The 14,393-nt window shown below is 43.4% G+C and overlaps 1 long non-coding RNA gene and 1 pseudogene across 1 annotated transcript; both read right to left on the reverse strand.

The window, feature by feature from the left end:
• Positions 1 to 8,588: 8,588 nt before the first annotated feature.
• Positions 8,589 to 9,802, reverse strand: LOC109744901 (FT-interacting protein 3-like; annotated as a pseudogene).
• Positions 9,803 to 11,132: 1,330 nt separating this feature from the next.
• Positions 11,133 to 14,155, reverse strand: LOC120973936 (uncharacterized). Its single transcript, XR_012203981.1, has 3 exons — positions 13,641 to 14,155; positions 13,006 to 13,501; positions 11,133 to 12,434 (listed from the first exon to the last, which is right to left on the reverse strand). It is a non-coding gene; the product is annotated as an uncharacterized lncRNA (long non-coding RNA).
• Positions 14,156 to 14,393: the final 238 nt, after the last annotated feature.

Consider the following 14,393-nt stretch of genomic DNA (forward strand, 5'->3'; position numbering starts at 1 on the left):
ACTCTCCCCGGGCTTGTGCCTCTTGACAGCGCTGCCTCCAGATAGATGGTAATAGAGGAAAGGGACACACAATAATTGAAGTGGTTGCCTCATTACTCTCTGAACATGTGCGTGGGTGGGGTGTGCCACCGCCATCAGCATCACATCCCCACTTATAGACTACCCACAGTAAGAGTAATATAGATATTAATATCACATTTGTCTAAGCAAAATAGATGATGTGGCAAACCATTAATAAGAAAAGAGATGAATTGAGTAACATAGCTAGTTACTCATACTATGGGTAACATCGCACATACCAAGATAAGATGAGTCTATATATCTTAATAAAGGAAGTGTTGTATGACACCACCCATATGTTACCCCCACAATAAAAATAGTAACATAGACTAGCAACATATGCATGTTGCTGGTCTAAGTTATTCCCTATTGTGGGTAGTCTTAGTGAATGAGTGATACCATGGGCGCAGCTGGTTCACAACATTAAGTGGTTTACTAGCGGTCATAGGCTGCACCATCCCATGGCTAGTTTTGGACTGAACACAATTGCTCAAGCTCAAACCAACCCAAATCCATACGGACTAATATGTACGTACTAGTATTGAGCACTCAGTCAGGAGTAATTTTAACATGCCCCCTCTTACCCCCTCTTTTCACATGGGAGGTAAGAAGTTAAGACCGTAAGAGTTAATCAAACCACTACTTAAACAAATCAATGTCTCAGATCTATTATGTATTCTTACCTCTCAAGTGAAAACGGGAGGTAAGAGGGAGCATTCTAAAATTTGCCGTTAGTTTGACTGATCAGCTGGTCAACGGGGAGGAGGAGCAAGGGATTGCTTACCAACCATTCCACCGAGGAGGGGAGATCATCAGACACATGGGGCGGAGCTCCTTCTCTTCTCTCTATTGTAGGTTAGGTGCTCCGGTGGCGGCGGGCCGGTGCAGAGACGGCGACTCAAATCTCCCTAAGATCGAAGTGACTGTGGCCCGGCTAGATGGGTGGATGCCTGGTGGACTGAGTGACGGGGATGTGCGCCGGGGATGGCGGAGGAAGCTCCTGGCTCCAGAGTCCGGACGACGGACGACGGCGGCGATCCTTCGCAGCATCGAGCGTGTGTGGTTTATGGCATTTGAACCGCTTAGCTAGCCTTATTTGGTCAGGGTCTAAGCGAGAAGTCGCTTCACACCCATGCACACGTAAACATCTATATCTATATTTATATCTATACCTATACCTAATTATTATATTATTATTTTGTTATATCTTTACCTAATAATAAAGCATTGGAGAGGATTGATTTTTCTGCAATTGTTCAATTGGAAGTAAAAAAAAAATCAACTCTGCATGCCTACATGAAGCTAGATTCCTGAAAAATAGGTGTTTTCGCACAGTATATCAAAATGAAACTGCTAATTATTAAGTTCCATATGTATTTTGTCTCCGATCTAACAAAAGATGTGTCTGATGTCGGAAACTCGGTCTGAATCTTGACAAACAACCAACTCAAAATGATTAGGAGGGACTATCTATGTATTACGAGTGTATTGGGAAGGGAATCTGTGCCATACAAATTAGTGCCAATGGGAAGGCGATCTCTATGGAAAATGTAGCTCACTTATCATCACTGAAAAAAATAACGCGCTATAGCGCCGCTAATAGCACGCTATAGCATATAAAGAATTGTCTCGCTAAATAAATCAATGTACAATGCCTCGCTAATAGCACGCTATAGCGCGCTATAACACGCTAATAGCATATTTTCAAGGGCCACGCTATTTTCTGTAGCGCGCTATTTTTTTCATTGCTTATCATTGATTGATAGAAGACACTGAAAAGTAGGTCACAGATAAGTGATGAACAGGTCTCAATTATTTTCAAGAGGCAATCATGTTGACAAGAAAGTTGCTGCTCACCCTATTCTAACAACAACAAAAAATGCAATTCTATTTGAGAAAGTAAATGCAGGATTTTTTCTAGGGTGCATCTATACAACAAACATGTGTGTAAGAATAGTTAGATTTGGAAGTTAGAAGCAATGAAAGTTGTAAAACCAAAGCAACATTGGTTAGGGTTCTTAAGAATCGTGCTAGCCTTTTCCTACATAAAAGTATGATCTGAACTAAGAAATCTGTTTAGTTTGTGGGTTGGAAGTACCACATATAAGCTTGGTCCATGTGAATTGGCACACTGTATGGAACAAAATAAAACTTAGCAGTATAGTTTGGTAGTTAAACTACTCCTTACCTCAACATTCTGATTATTTGTAATAACTAGGAAAAAATGCCCGTGCGTTGCAATGGGGATGCACATATTTTAAGGATTCAACCTTATCTAAATTACAAATTCAAATTGCCAAAAAGCACCCTATGCGATTAATGTGTTTCTCGGGTATGTTCCTTATGACGGACAATACGGGTTCGTTAGTCTACACTACTCCACTAATCTTTGGAATGAATAAATGTTAGCAATTATATCACACCTCAGATAAAACAAAAAAATTATCACACCACCACCTTGAGAACAGAAAGATGGACAACACTACTGCGCTCTCCCTACAATAAACCGATGTGCTCTTCTCCCTAACAATCTAGATGCGACCATCTATGACAGTAATTAACACTACTCAAGAAAAATATTAAATTGGTTAATAATAATAATAATCAATATGTGGATTGATGACCTTTCATCCAATTGTAGAGATGAGATAAGTGACACTTATGTAAGGAAGAGAAACTTACACTGTAACAATTCGTATGGTTTTGACCACCCCTAAATATTGTACGAGGCACGTCCTAATTGCTTGCATTCTAGACATAATTAACACAACATGCCTATACAAAGACGTGTAAGTTTGATGTTAACAAATCAATCACAAAAAGGGTAGTGGATTCAAATGAAAAATAATCGCATTAAAGACTATTCATTATCTTCTTCCAGTAGTAGAGAAGCACTATCAGTAGTCTCAATAAGTTTTTTTAGATATTGTCAGACATAACATTCAGTTATGAGAGGCAGACATGTCCAAGGCAACGCCGTCTATTACCTACAAGTAGTAGACAAGCACTATCAGGCCTCATTCGGTTTGAAGGATTTTCATAGAAAAAACATAGGAACAAGGATTCCGGAGGAAAATTTCCTATAGATAAATTCGGTTTGTAGGAAATACATACAGTAATTTCGTAGGAATACTATTCATTTCCTGTGTTTTTGGAGGAAACTATACATCCACCCAAAGCTCATTTTACGCGTAGGAACGAGGCAAGTCAAATCCTTAAATTGGCAAGTGCCATCCTATCAAATTCCTATACTACTCCTAATTCCTACGTTTTGATTTCCTCCAAACCGAATGAGCCCTCAATAGTCTCAATAAGCTATTTCAAAATATTCTGTTTGGAGAGGCGGATATGGCCGAGGCAACCATGCTATCGCATCCATGTCGTTGTGCATTAGCACTTTACCTGTCAAATTGAGTAGCAATCTTACTATCAGCTGCAACCTGCACTGTGTACATATATCAGTGGCATAGTATCCAGTAAAACTGGTTTTCCGTAAAGATCGGAAAAGTTCTGTCGTGGACCATCATAGATCAGACAAACAGGATGGATCAGAGATAAGTCTCTAGCAAGCCACTTGAACACCAATTAGCACATAACGCCCTCTCTTTTGTTCACCATCTCGGTGAATAAGTCCTCGAATCTTCGTGCATTCATAAGAATCCTGATCGGGTTCGTCTTCGATTGTCTGGAGCACTGCGAACACCTTGCAGACTTCCACTGGCAATTAGCCGCTGCCTTCCGCCGACAGGTATCGGCCGTTCAGGTCAGCAGAGATTGGACTCTGACCACTGTGATGGCCCCTCCGTCAGCAGCAACTGACCTTCTGCTGGCAATGTCTCACGCCATGGCCTCCCTTCTGCAAACTGCGACTCTCCCTCCACCGTTGGCGTCTTGTGCTATGACTTGTCTTGCATGGCTGTAACTTCTATAAAATCTGCTCTTTCCAATTCCACATCTAGTATGACAATCCTGGAAGCCATCGAGGAGTTAGGAACCACAGAAAGTACAACTACAAGGCTCAAACGGAAACAATCATAAAAGAAAAATCATACAGTACAGCAGCACTGATGTGTGATTGTCAATAAGCAGTAGTCTCCTTTTACAACGGATGTAGATGATTTACGCGTTCAGCTACAACCATTTTTGAAGCTAATGGCCTGAATGTTAGGGGTTGATCTAGACCGTGTGCCGGGTGTCCAGCGGCCACCCAGGCCATGAAGTGCAAAACTAAATGGGATTAACATAAAACAACCACGTGCCTCAGAATCAGTGACCAAAGAGCATTGGCCAGGTGGAAACTGAACAACACCAATTCCAGAAATCCACAAATCCGTTGCTTTGATCTAGAGGGTATTCTCTTCTTTTCAGACGTAGAAATCACATAGAAAAGTCACCTGAAAAGGAGCAGCAAATTAAGGAACTTAGTGGAAGCTGAAGGCATTCGAGAAGGATGACAGGTTTGAGAATTAACGCACAAATATGATCATAAAAGGTGCTATGCCTCTGCATCTATCTATTCAACATAATATGCAAAGCTAATTAACCTTCATCAGACAATAAATCATCTGCATATCTATACATGCAAATTATTCAGGTAAATTTTTAACCTTTTACACTCAAAGAACAATAAAAATTGATTCATGCATTCAATATCACAACAAACGGATCTGATGAGAAAGAAAAGTGGATAGCTTTGCTTACCTGCCGAAGACAGCGGTGACGCTTGCGTCATCGCATCGACCGTGGCCTTGTGCAGGCTGGCGACGGGGATCTGCATCCCCACACCCACGGACGGGTAACGCAGCCGGTGGCGCTTGAGTAGAGGGCGCCGCCGGCCGCCTCAGCTCTCCCGCCTTAGGTTTCTCTTAGAAGCGTCCTTGGGCTTGGAGGGGAAGGGGATGAAGTCGAAATCGATCGGGGACCTTGTTCATTCCTTCGCCGTCTAGGCAATGGCTGATGCTCCGCCTCCGCCTCTGCCTCCACGAGATCAGCCTCGCCGCCTTCCTCCCAGCAGATTTATGGCGAGAGTTAAGAGATTTATGGGGAGAGTTAGAAATTAAGGTGGCCAGAAACGCGGAGTTAGAATCCAACTCCAGGGGTCACGGCCTGGCAAACGTGGGATTTCTGTTGGCTGCTTTTTTTCTTGCCTTTCGAATCTACTCAGATCGTTAAATATAATTGGAGAGAGACAAATAAATTTTGTTGGGCCATAACACGAGCTGAGGGACAGGCATGTTCGTTGGGCCATAACACGATCCGAAGCCCAGGTATGGGCGGACGATCCACACGAAGAAACGAAAAAAAATTGTCCCAAAAAAACAAAAAATAAAGAGTGGATTTTTAGTACCGGGTGCCCCGGCACCCGGCTGATGTGACAACCTGACAATACAACATTACCAACTAGAGAACTGTTGGCTACAGGCATTCTACATGCACCTGTGACTTTTCGTTGGTTGAGATGAGATAGGCTGTCGGGGAGGAGAGAGATGGGCTTTGAAGGGACTGAAAGAAATGTCAGGAGAGAGACCGTGTGAGAGAAAAGAGAGATAACATAATTGTTTTCTTGGGAGAGAGAACAAATGGGGCAGTGTGAGCATGCAAATTTCTTTTTCCAGGATTCGAGTCTCTTTCACGTGTGAGAGAGAGGTCGTGAGAGTGGAGGAGAGAGTTATGAGAGAGAAAAAGGTATTGTATATTCTGTAGTTAACTGTGCGACTGTTCTAGTACATCTAGAAGAGGCTGCATCGGGCCATTCAATGCTACAGTTACCTGCCACATATGTCGGGAAGCACTGTGGAAATAGGTGCCTAGTGCTGCCTGTTAGAAGAATTAAGTAGACTGATAAAGCTGTAAATGGTCTGGTTCCATTCAGGCCCAACACGAATCTCAGCAGCACTGGACGGCCAGATAAGGGGGTGCCGGGAGCCCCGGATGCTACTACACCTTTTCGAAAAATAAATTGTCAGCGGCGACGTGGGCATGTTTATTAAATTGGAAAGCCTCAATAAGAATCAATGTGGGTTCGATATCTCATGTGAGCAATGCTTTTTTCCGTCAAACCTTTTTTCAAATAAAATAAAAAGATAGATAAATCTCATCCGTCAATCTTTATGCTTAACACATAAAATCAACGGATATAAAAAGGTGACGTATGAAGAACTATGAAAGTCTCCGTCCTTTATTATTAGGTAAAGATGATAGTTCGCATTGGTCATGCAAGATCACTTGGAAATTGGTGGCTTGGTTCTGTTGTACTTCACAGTTTTTGTTGCTTCTGTTTATTTTACAGGTTTTTATTTACTACGATTTACAAAACAAAAGTAGCATAACTGAAATTTCTGTTTGTGTTGTTTACAGCAGAAACATAGTCTGATACGACAACTTCTGAATCAAAGACCGAGAAGGAAACCATTGACTTAAGGAGTTGGACCGAGTTGAACACATCCGCATGTCTTTGCAACGGAGGTAGAACATTCTTTGAACCCAAAAAAAAGCCTGAGTTAGATAGCAAAACTTATTTCCTGTTACTTACCATGGAACATAATGACAGCCCTTACACAAAAGTAAGTTGGGGGCACATACGGTGCACTAGACACATGAGATGTACTGATGCACCATATGCCTCAAGAATAGGAGTAAAATTGTGTCTCAAGTTCTGCTGCCGCTAGATTCGGATCTTCTGGTTTTGCCTGCGGATGTTTTTTTATTCAAAGTGGTTCAGTTCCAGTCCATACAAATTAGTCATATTATGAGTTGCAGGAACCTTTCTTTAGTTTTAGTATATGTCCAGTTCTGCTTTCTTGTGATGTGAACACTAATGAATAGAAATACCTTATGGTGTACTATTATTTACGTGCATGAAGTCAGTAAAGTTAGTTTTCTGTTATAAAATCATTCGTCAGCAATTGAATCAGAGGGAAATTTATGAAAAGTGAACCAGTAGACAAAGTGTAGTAATTCCTAGCTAATTTTATAAATTCATCCCGGTGAACTTTGTGTAAACTGGTCTTCCAATTCTCATATCTTGGAATATAAATGACGATCCTCAATTTTTTTGCATCATAGTTTTGTATGATGGCCATGGCTACATAACAATGATAGTACATCAATTTCTGTTGACGTATGAAGGTAAAATGTCAAAAAGTGTTTGTTCTTATTACATTTATCTTCACAATAGATATATGGAGTTCATGGTTTGTTATTTAGCTCTTCTGCAGCCCAGCTGCAATTCCTAAAGGTTGGTGCAGACAAAGCGCCTTCTAGAGCAGTAGAGATGTTGTCTCTGCAACAATAACACATCAGTTGGTGTATCTGAATGTGTAGATTTGCAGCCTTCAAATTCAGAACTAGCAGATTTTTGCTGCTACTGTTACTTACAAAGACTAATGTCTCATGTGCCTAACTTATATATGCATAATTTCTACACTTCCATGATGTGCCTAACTTAAATGTAGCAGATATCAGCATGCTATTATCAGAACGCTACTGTTGCAACATCACAAGATTTCCATGATATTCATGGGAAAACTACTGTTGAATATATTGTGTACGTGTATATTGTGTCTTGGGCCCACCTCCTAGTTCTCATGTATAGTTGAGGTTGTGGCCCCTCTCTGTACATCATATATACGTGCCTAGTGCACCGATCAATGCAATTGTGTTGCATGACCTTATGGTATTTTTTAAATGGAGGGTCATGCAAAGTGCCACTCATTGGTAGACTGCGGTGGTATTTTTTAACTTATTTTTTTAGATGAAAGTGAGGATTTTTTTCTGGGATGTTTTTTTTTAGACGGAGGCGAGGACTCTATGTATTTTTTTTAAATGGAAACAAGCACAGAACTTCCTCTCAAGCGGCGTCACAGGGTGACGCCCCAACCACTAGTTACAATCAAAGTCCCACATTAGAGATGACAGATAAAGAGTAGCGAACTAAGCGTAGCTCAGATGGTTAGATTCCATGCGGTGGAACCAACCCACAGAGTTCAAGTACTAAATTTGGCAATGCTGCTCGCTTTTTTCCTAATTTACTTTAGGTTTTCCGGTGATGTTTCTTTGGTGGAAGGAGACGTTTCCGTCGACTATGAGCGCCTGTGGTGTATTTGTTAATCTCAAGATGTGATGCTGGCTCAATATCTCAGAGGTGCTCATAGGGATAGGGTGTGTGCATGCATGTGGGCATCTATGCTTGTACTGTGTTATAGAAAAGGCATTGAATAAATGGTACTAGAAAAAAGACTTGCAATGAAGTGGTAATGTTCTATGGAATTTAGAAAAGTATTATACATTTTTTTCTTGGCAGGGAAGAGAAGGCATATGCATAGATAAAGATAGAGAAGGAAACATAGTTAACCGAAACGAAGACAAGAAAGATAGCAACTCCTGCATGCATCAAGCCTTGCGTTCATTGCACGGGAAAAAAGTACAGAACCTTACAGCATCATGTCGTCCTTAGAGGGCAGAAGACTGTACAAGTTGAGGGTACAGTACGACAGTCATCACCAGCGAAAGCACAATGAAGACGGCAGTCAACCTGGGTCATCCCAGCGCTCCCCCTGTGTAGCCGGTCTGGGGTCGAGCAAGAGCAGCGAGTGCACGCGCTCCCCATGCGTAGCCAGGCAGCCAGTCATCATCTGCACCGTGCCAGCGATGCCCCTCAGCCGATCATACCTCAGCCTCCAGATGTCATCTGGCTTGGACGTTGGGAACGTGTCGAACTCCTCGTCTAGATCGTCGGGGTAAGTGAGATCGATGTAGGTCGGAGAATCGTTTTATTTAATACTGTGTTGGCAGGGACTTTAACTCAAGACCTCTTGGCTCGGATACCATATTGAATTCATGCACCAGCCAACTCATCTAAAAGTCCGAACTGATGAAGGAAATCGGGCAATATATTTCAACACACATCACCGCATCTATGTTTAGGAACGCCTTGAGCTCCTCGTCAGGGTGTGCGAGCTCCGTGTGCGACAACATCGTGTCGATGTGTGGCGGGTGCCGTGGCTGCCAACAATAGTTCCACGCCGCAATCATGATCAAGGCATCAAGCATAGGAACTCCGGGTTGCACACCAGATTCAGGAACACCACGTGCACCAAAATCGTCGTCGGTGGGTTCTCCCACTTGCAGATGCCGTCGAAGCATTTGGCGACGGCGACGCCGCCGGAGAAGAGCAAGGGGATCCGGTTGAAGTTGGCCTTGCTACGACGAAGGCTAAACATGTGGGAGTTGTCCTCCAGCATGTACTCCACCGCCTCCTTATGCAGTGGCGGGAGTATAGTACACCTGTGAGCGCGACACCGAGTACGCTTGCGAGTGCCACGCCTTCAGGAAGGCCCCATCGGCCTGGGTACCGACCCAGACGGCGAGCATGATCTCGCCGAGGCTATGGCCATGGTGGAACTTCTGGCCATGGGCGTCGGAGAGGTTGTACCACTGCGGCGCCAATGGGCTGTTGGGCGGGAGGCAGCAGGGGATGTCGGACGTTTCGAAGGGGATGCGGCCAATGAACTTGTCGCCGCTGATGTCCTTGCCCTTGACGATGACCTCCAGCTGATTGGTCTGCATTGTGGGTGTGGGTGAAGAAGAAGGCGAAGGTCTGCCACCACACTTGGTTGTGGGTCATCTCCGGGTGCCGAGTGATGCCCTTGAAGTTGCCCAGTTTCACTCCCACGTACGGGTCGGGCGCGCCGGTGATGTCCATGGTGGGGATGTCGCGCGCCTTGACGACGCTCACGTACATGTACTACATCGGCTCCAGCATGTCGTACGTGGACTCCATCCCACTGTTTTGGGTACCGCTACCCCACGGAAAACACTCATACCGAGCAAAAAAAAATCGAGTTTTTTGAAAATTTTGAATTCAAACGCTCACCTTACAGTTAAATATAGGGCATCTCTTATGTACTAACATTGATGGTAATGGCCTAGTGGCGAAGGCATGCTTTCTGTAGCAGGGAGTCGCGGGTTCGAGACGTTACCCCTCCTGTTTTTCTTCTTTTTTGGAATGCAAAAGTAAAAAACTATAAAAAAGTTGTGAGTCGCGGGTTCGAGACGTTACCCCTCCCGTTTTTCTTCTTTTTTGGAATGCAAAAGTAAAAAACTATAAAAAAGTTGTGAGTCGCGGGTTCGAGACGTTACCCCTCCCGTTTTTCTTCTTTTTTGGAATGCAAAAGTAAAAAACTATAAAAAAGTTGTGAGTCGCGGGTTCGAGACGTTACCCCTCCCGTTTTTCTTCTTTTTTGGAATGCAAAAGTAAAAAACTATAAAAAAGTTGTGAGTCGCGGGTTCGAGACGTTACCCCTCCCGTTTTTCTTCTTTTTTGGAATGCAAAAGTAAAAAACTACAAAAAAGTTGTGAAATTGCGGGAGCGGCAAGGAGTCAAACTCGGGATCTTGTAGCAAGCAGCAGCGGTGGGTGCGTGTGAAAAGCCACTACGCTAGGGAAATGCTAGTTACTTCAAAGAGTTAAATTTTATATATATCGTCTTTGAAATATTCGAATTCAAAATTTGATTTTAAATTTCGTCCGATTTTTTTCCGGTATTTTGTGGTTACTGTGGTAACCGTGATTCTCGATGCCCCTTGAGAAAAAAGTTCCGCCTGGGATCCAAAACCTTGCTCCATCCTCATCACCGTCATTGCTGCTCCGCGCCGTCGAGCCTCGCCTACAGGTGAGGCTTTGTCTCGACGAGATTGTACGCTGATCTGGGGCCGCCTGCACCGGCGCAGGGCCTGCGGGCTGCGCCATGACCACCATCGGCATTGGTGACGGGTGCGGCGCCATAATGGCATGGATAAGCGTGGCATGCCTAGGTTCAGAAGAGGCGGACACACGAGGCTTGTCCTTGCTCTTGCCCTTGGATTCGGCAGCCGGCCCACATGAGGTAGAAGCAACAGGATCAGACGGAACGGCGAAAGCTTCGTGATGATCATCTCGGGATTCGTGATATGGCCGTGCAGGACCCGCTAGGCATGGCATGGCGCCCGTCTGGCCCGCCAACGGATGCAGATGGGGCTCGTCTTTGTTTCTCGAGGGGGGTCGGTAAACGCGTGAAAGCTCGGAATTTCGTTCGGTAACCAAAACCATGGTGGGTGGTGCCTCCTAAAAATGTGACTCTGTTCATAGTATTAGCTCATTTAGCTGATGATGACTTGATTCAAGAGTAGACTCGATACAGAAGATCCCTGTATGGTTCGACTCCATGATAATAAAATACTAGATCGGGATCGCGCCTTGGCGCGAGGGTGCCAGTCCCAACATTTGGTCAAGCAGGTATCTAAGTTAGTAGAAATCCAGGTTTAACATATGCATTCATACATAATAACAATAAATGAAGAAGAAATATTCAATTGTCATAGAAGCGAGACATAGTGGTGCTCAATATCGGCATGAGACTACAAAATCAATTTCAGTTCGTTCATAAGAACACAAAAGATAGCCACTGGACATGAAGTTCGAAACAAAAAATGTAGCCACTCGACATGAAGTTAGATACCAAAAGCACTATAATAGGAGAGGGAGTAATAAGAGCAGGAACATAATAAAGGAGACACAACTACCAAGCCATGGCTACTAAGCATACTTCACACGATCCTGATGCAAACTGATCCAAGAAATCAATGCCCTGCCATGGCCTGCCAAGAAACCAATGCCCTGCCATGGCCTGCCTGCTTCCAAATCTATCTATCAGAAAATTAAGCTACTTGAACATGTAAAGAATCAATAACAAAAATAACGACTATGAATTTCCAAGCAATGCAACTACACATGAATGTTATGAAATAAACAAAAGAAGATCACACCAATGTAGCCACATGAGCATTTTCTTAATTTTATTAGAAGCATAAATTAGGTGAGAACCTTTCAGCCATGTAATGCAAGTATTAATTATGCATTTTAGAAATAATTGAGCTAACCTTTCAGTAGCTACCACCATAACTCATATTTGACCGACCAAAATGGCTCTCTATATTAATTAGTTTCTAAAACACAAAGTAAATAACACATTAATGAGTTAACCAAGCCATGACACCCCATGCAGCATTTATCTTATTGTGCAAGGTGTGCTTCCAGAGTGGAACTAACAAAACTTAGAAATAATGGACATTGCATATTCATGGTGATAGTTGAACAGAACATTTCCTAGCTCCACATAGATCCTAGCCAGCATCAAGTCAAGTAACTGTTCATTTAACAGAAATGAGAGATAAAGAGAGTATTTTCACCTCGGGCTTGGACCATTAACGTGGTTATGGTGGTGCCGTCCATATCGCCACCATGGCAGGGACACTGGTGCAGTTGCTGCTCCACGACTGATGGAGCTAGCATAACTTTCATAAGTCGGTCTTGGTAGGAACTCCCTTACTACTAACCTGAAAATAATAAAATGAAAAAAGGTTACTAAATTCAGAAGCAAACAATTAAGCAAAAGATAGGTTTTCTCCAAACAGATAATCTTTTTTTCTTTTGATCAAAAGAGAATCAATTATGTCCTAGTTAAGCCGAACTGGTGAAGCCAGTATAACTTCCAAAAGCTAGTCTTGGCTACTAACCTGAAAGAAAGCATATCTATATCCAAATTGCCAAAATGATGACAAGGTCCAGATCTAGTTTTGCAAAGTAAGGCATGAGCTTTTAGATGAGAAGATGTCGTTATCCACTCATATAACCTTTAGCACAAAAATGGAGCCACGTATCTATGAGTGAGATTTTCAAATAAACATTGGAAACTTCCGTATGGAAGAAGCATAATGTGATGTGCCGTACAAGATGCATTTTTCTCTGCTCTATGCTGACCTAGCAACATCCACTGTCTAGTTACATCTAGTAAAATGTTACGATTTCAACTTTATATAGTGTTTGAGATACTACTAAGCACTGCTAACTACTAAGAAACCATAAAAGAGAAACTAATAATTGAGCTATCCTGAACAGCTTACTTACCCTCTAAAGCGACCTAATATGGAAGAAAGCTCTCTTTGCTCAAGATAAAATTTCTTCGATACCCGTAGAAGAACACTTATAAGAAAGCTAACATGATAAGATCACTGGAATACCTCAAACTGGATAAAAAGGTGTCAAAGTCGAAGTATCAAACACATCAGTGGGCATCGCTTTTAGAAAGAACATGTCTTGTACACCAAGGATAAAGGGAAGAAGCGTCCAGCAGGCAGCGGGCTGCAGAAGCTCAACCCACAACGCGCCGGAAATGCCGAAGAAGTCCTCCACGCGGTGGATGGCCTCGGCGTCAGCGGTTACCAGCAGCCTGCACATAATTTCTTTCACATGGGCCTCGAACGATGTCCAGATCCTTCCACCACAACGCCGCCCCATCCACCAAAACTGTCAAAGGGAACCGGATACTGATATTATCCCGCCGCCGGGAAAGGGGTAGAGGGGGAGGCAGGCGGCATTGGATCGGCGACCGGCGATGGAGAGACTGCAGTGGAGAAAGGGCAATGAAGAAATATGAGATGCACACAACACGACTGGATCGACCAGAAGATCCACGGCCGGATGCACGAACTGAAGAAGGCACCAAAATTACTTCTAAAAACGAAAAACTAAACAAAACATACCAGGAATAGACCGATCAGAAGATCCACGGCTGGATGCATGAACCGAAGAAGGCACCAGCGGCGGCCGATCGGCACGCCGATCACCATGGACAGACCCACCAGACATATCACCACCCAAAGGAAAGGACCGAGACGGGGAGAAGAAAGAACACCACGAGAGCATATTTATAGCCGGCCACAGCGCACGAGAAGATCCCGGAAAAATCGGTGCAACAAGAAATCGACATACAAACACATACGTGGCGAGCAAAGAAAGAATTGGTCAAAGCGGTAGAGATCAGATCCAACCCAGTCAAAGCAGTGAAAGAAAAAACAAATCTGAAACGTATAAAACGCTTGGAGAGGTAAAAAAAATTGTGCACAGGAACAAACCAGGACACAAGCCCCACACGCGTCACAGGAACGATCCAGAAAAAACGGAGTAACCTCCACGCGGAAGTCGTTCCGTGCAGGTCCCCTAGTAACAAGTGTAAAATTTTAGAGGCCGTAAGAAAAAAATTCAAAAAATCCAGAAAAATCGAACCCTTACGGGCCTAGTCTTCTTAGTATATGGTCTGTAGGTGCAGATTCAAATCCAAGAACATCCATTTGCAAAAAACAAACAAACCCTGTCAGAAGTTTATGTGCACTACTCCTATTAAGATGACAGCAGGAACACCTGAATTATTCCCATTAAAATTATGGTATTTCCCCTAAATTTATGTCAGTTTCCACCGCCGGCGACCACCGGAAGGAGGAGAAGCCGCGTCTTCT

Source organism: Aegilops tauschii, chromosome 2, assembly GCF_002575655.3.
Source record: "Aegilops tauschii subsp. strangulata cultivar AL8/78 chromosome 2, Aet v6.0, whole genome shotgun sequence".
Classification (NCBI taxonomy): Eukaryota; Viridiplantae; Streptophyta; class Magnoliopsida; order Poales; family Poaceae; genus Aegilops; species Aegilops tauschii.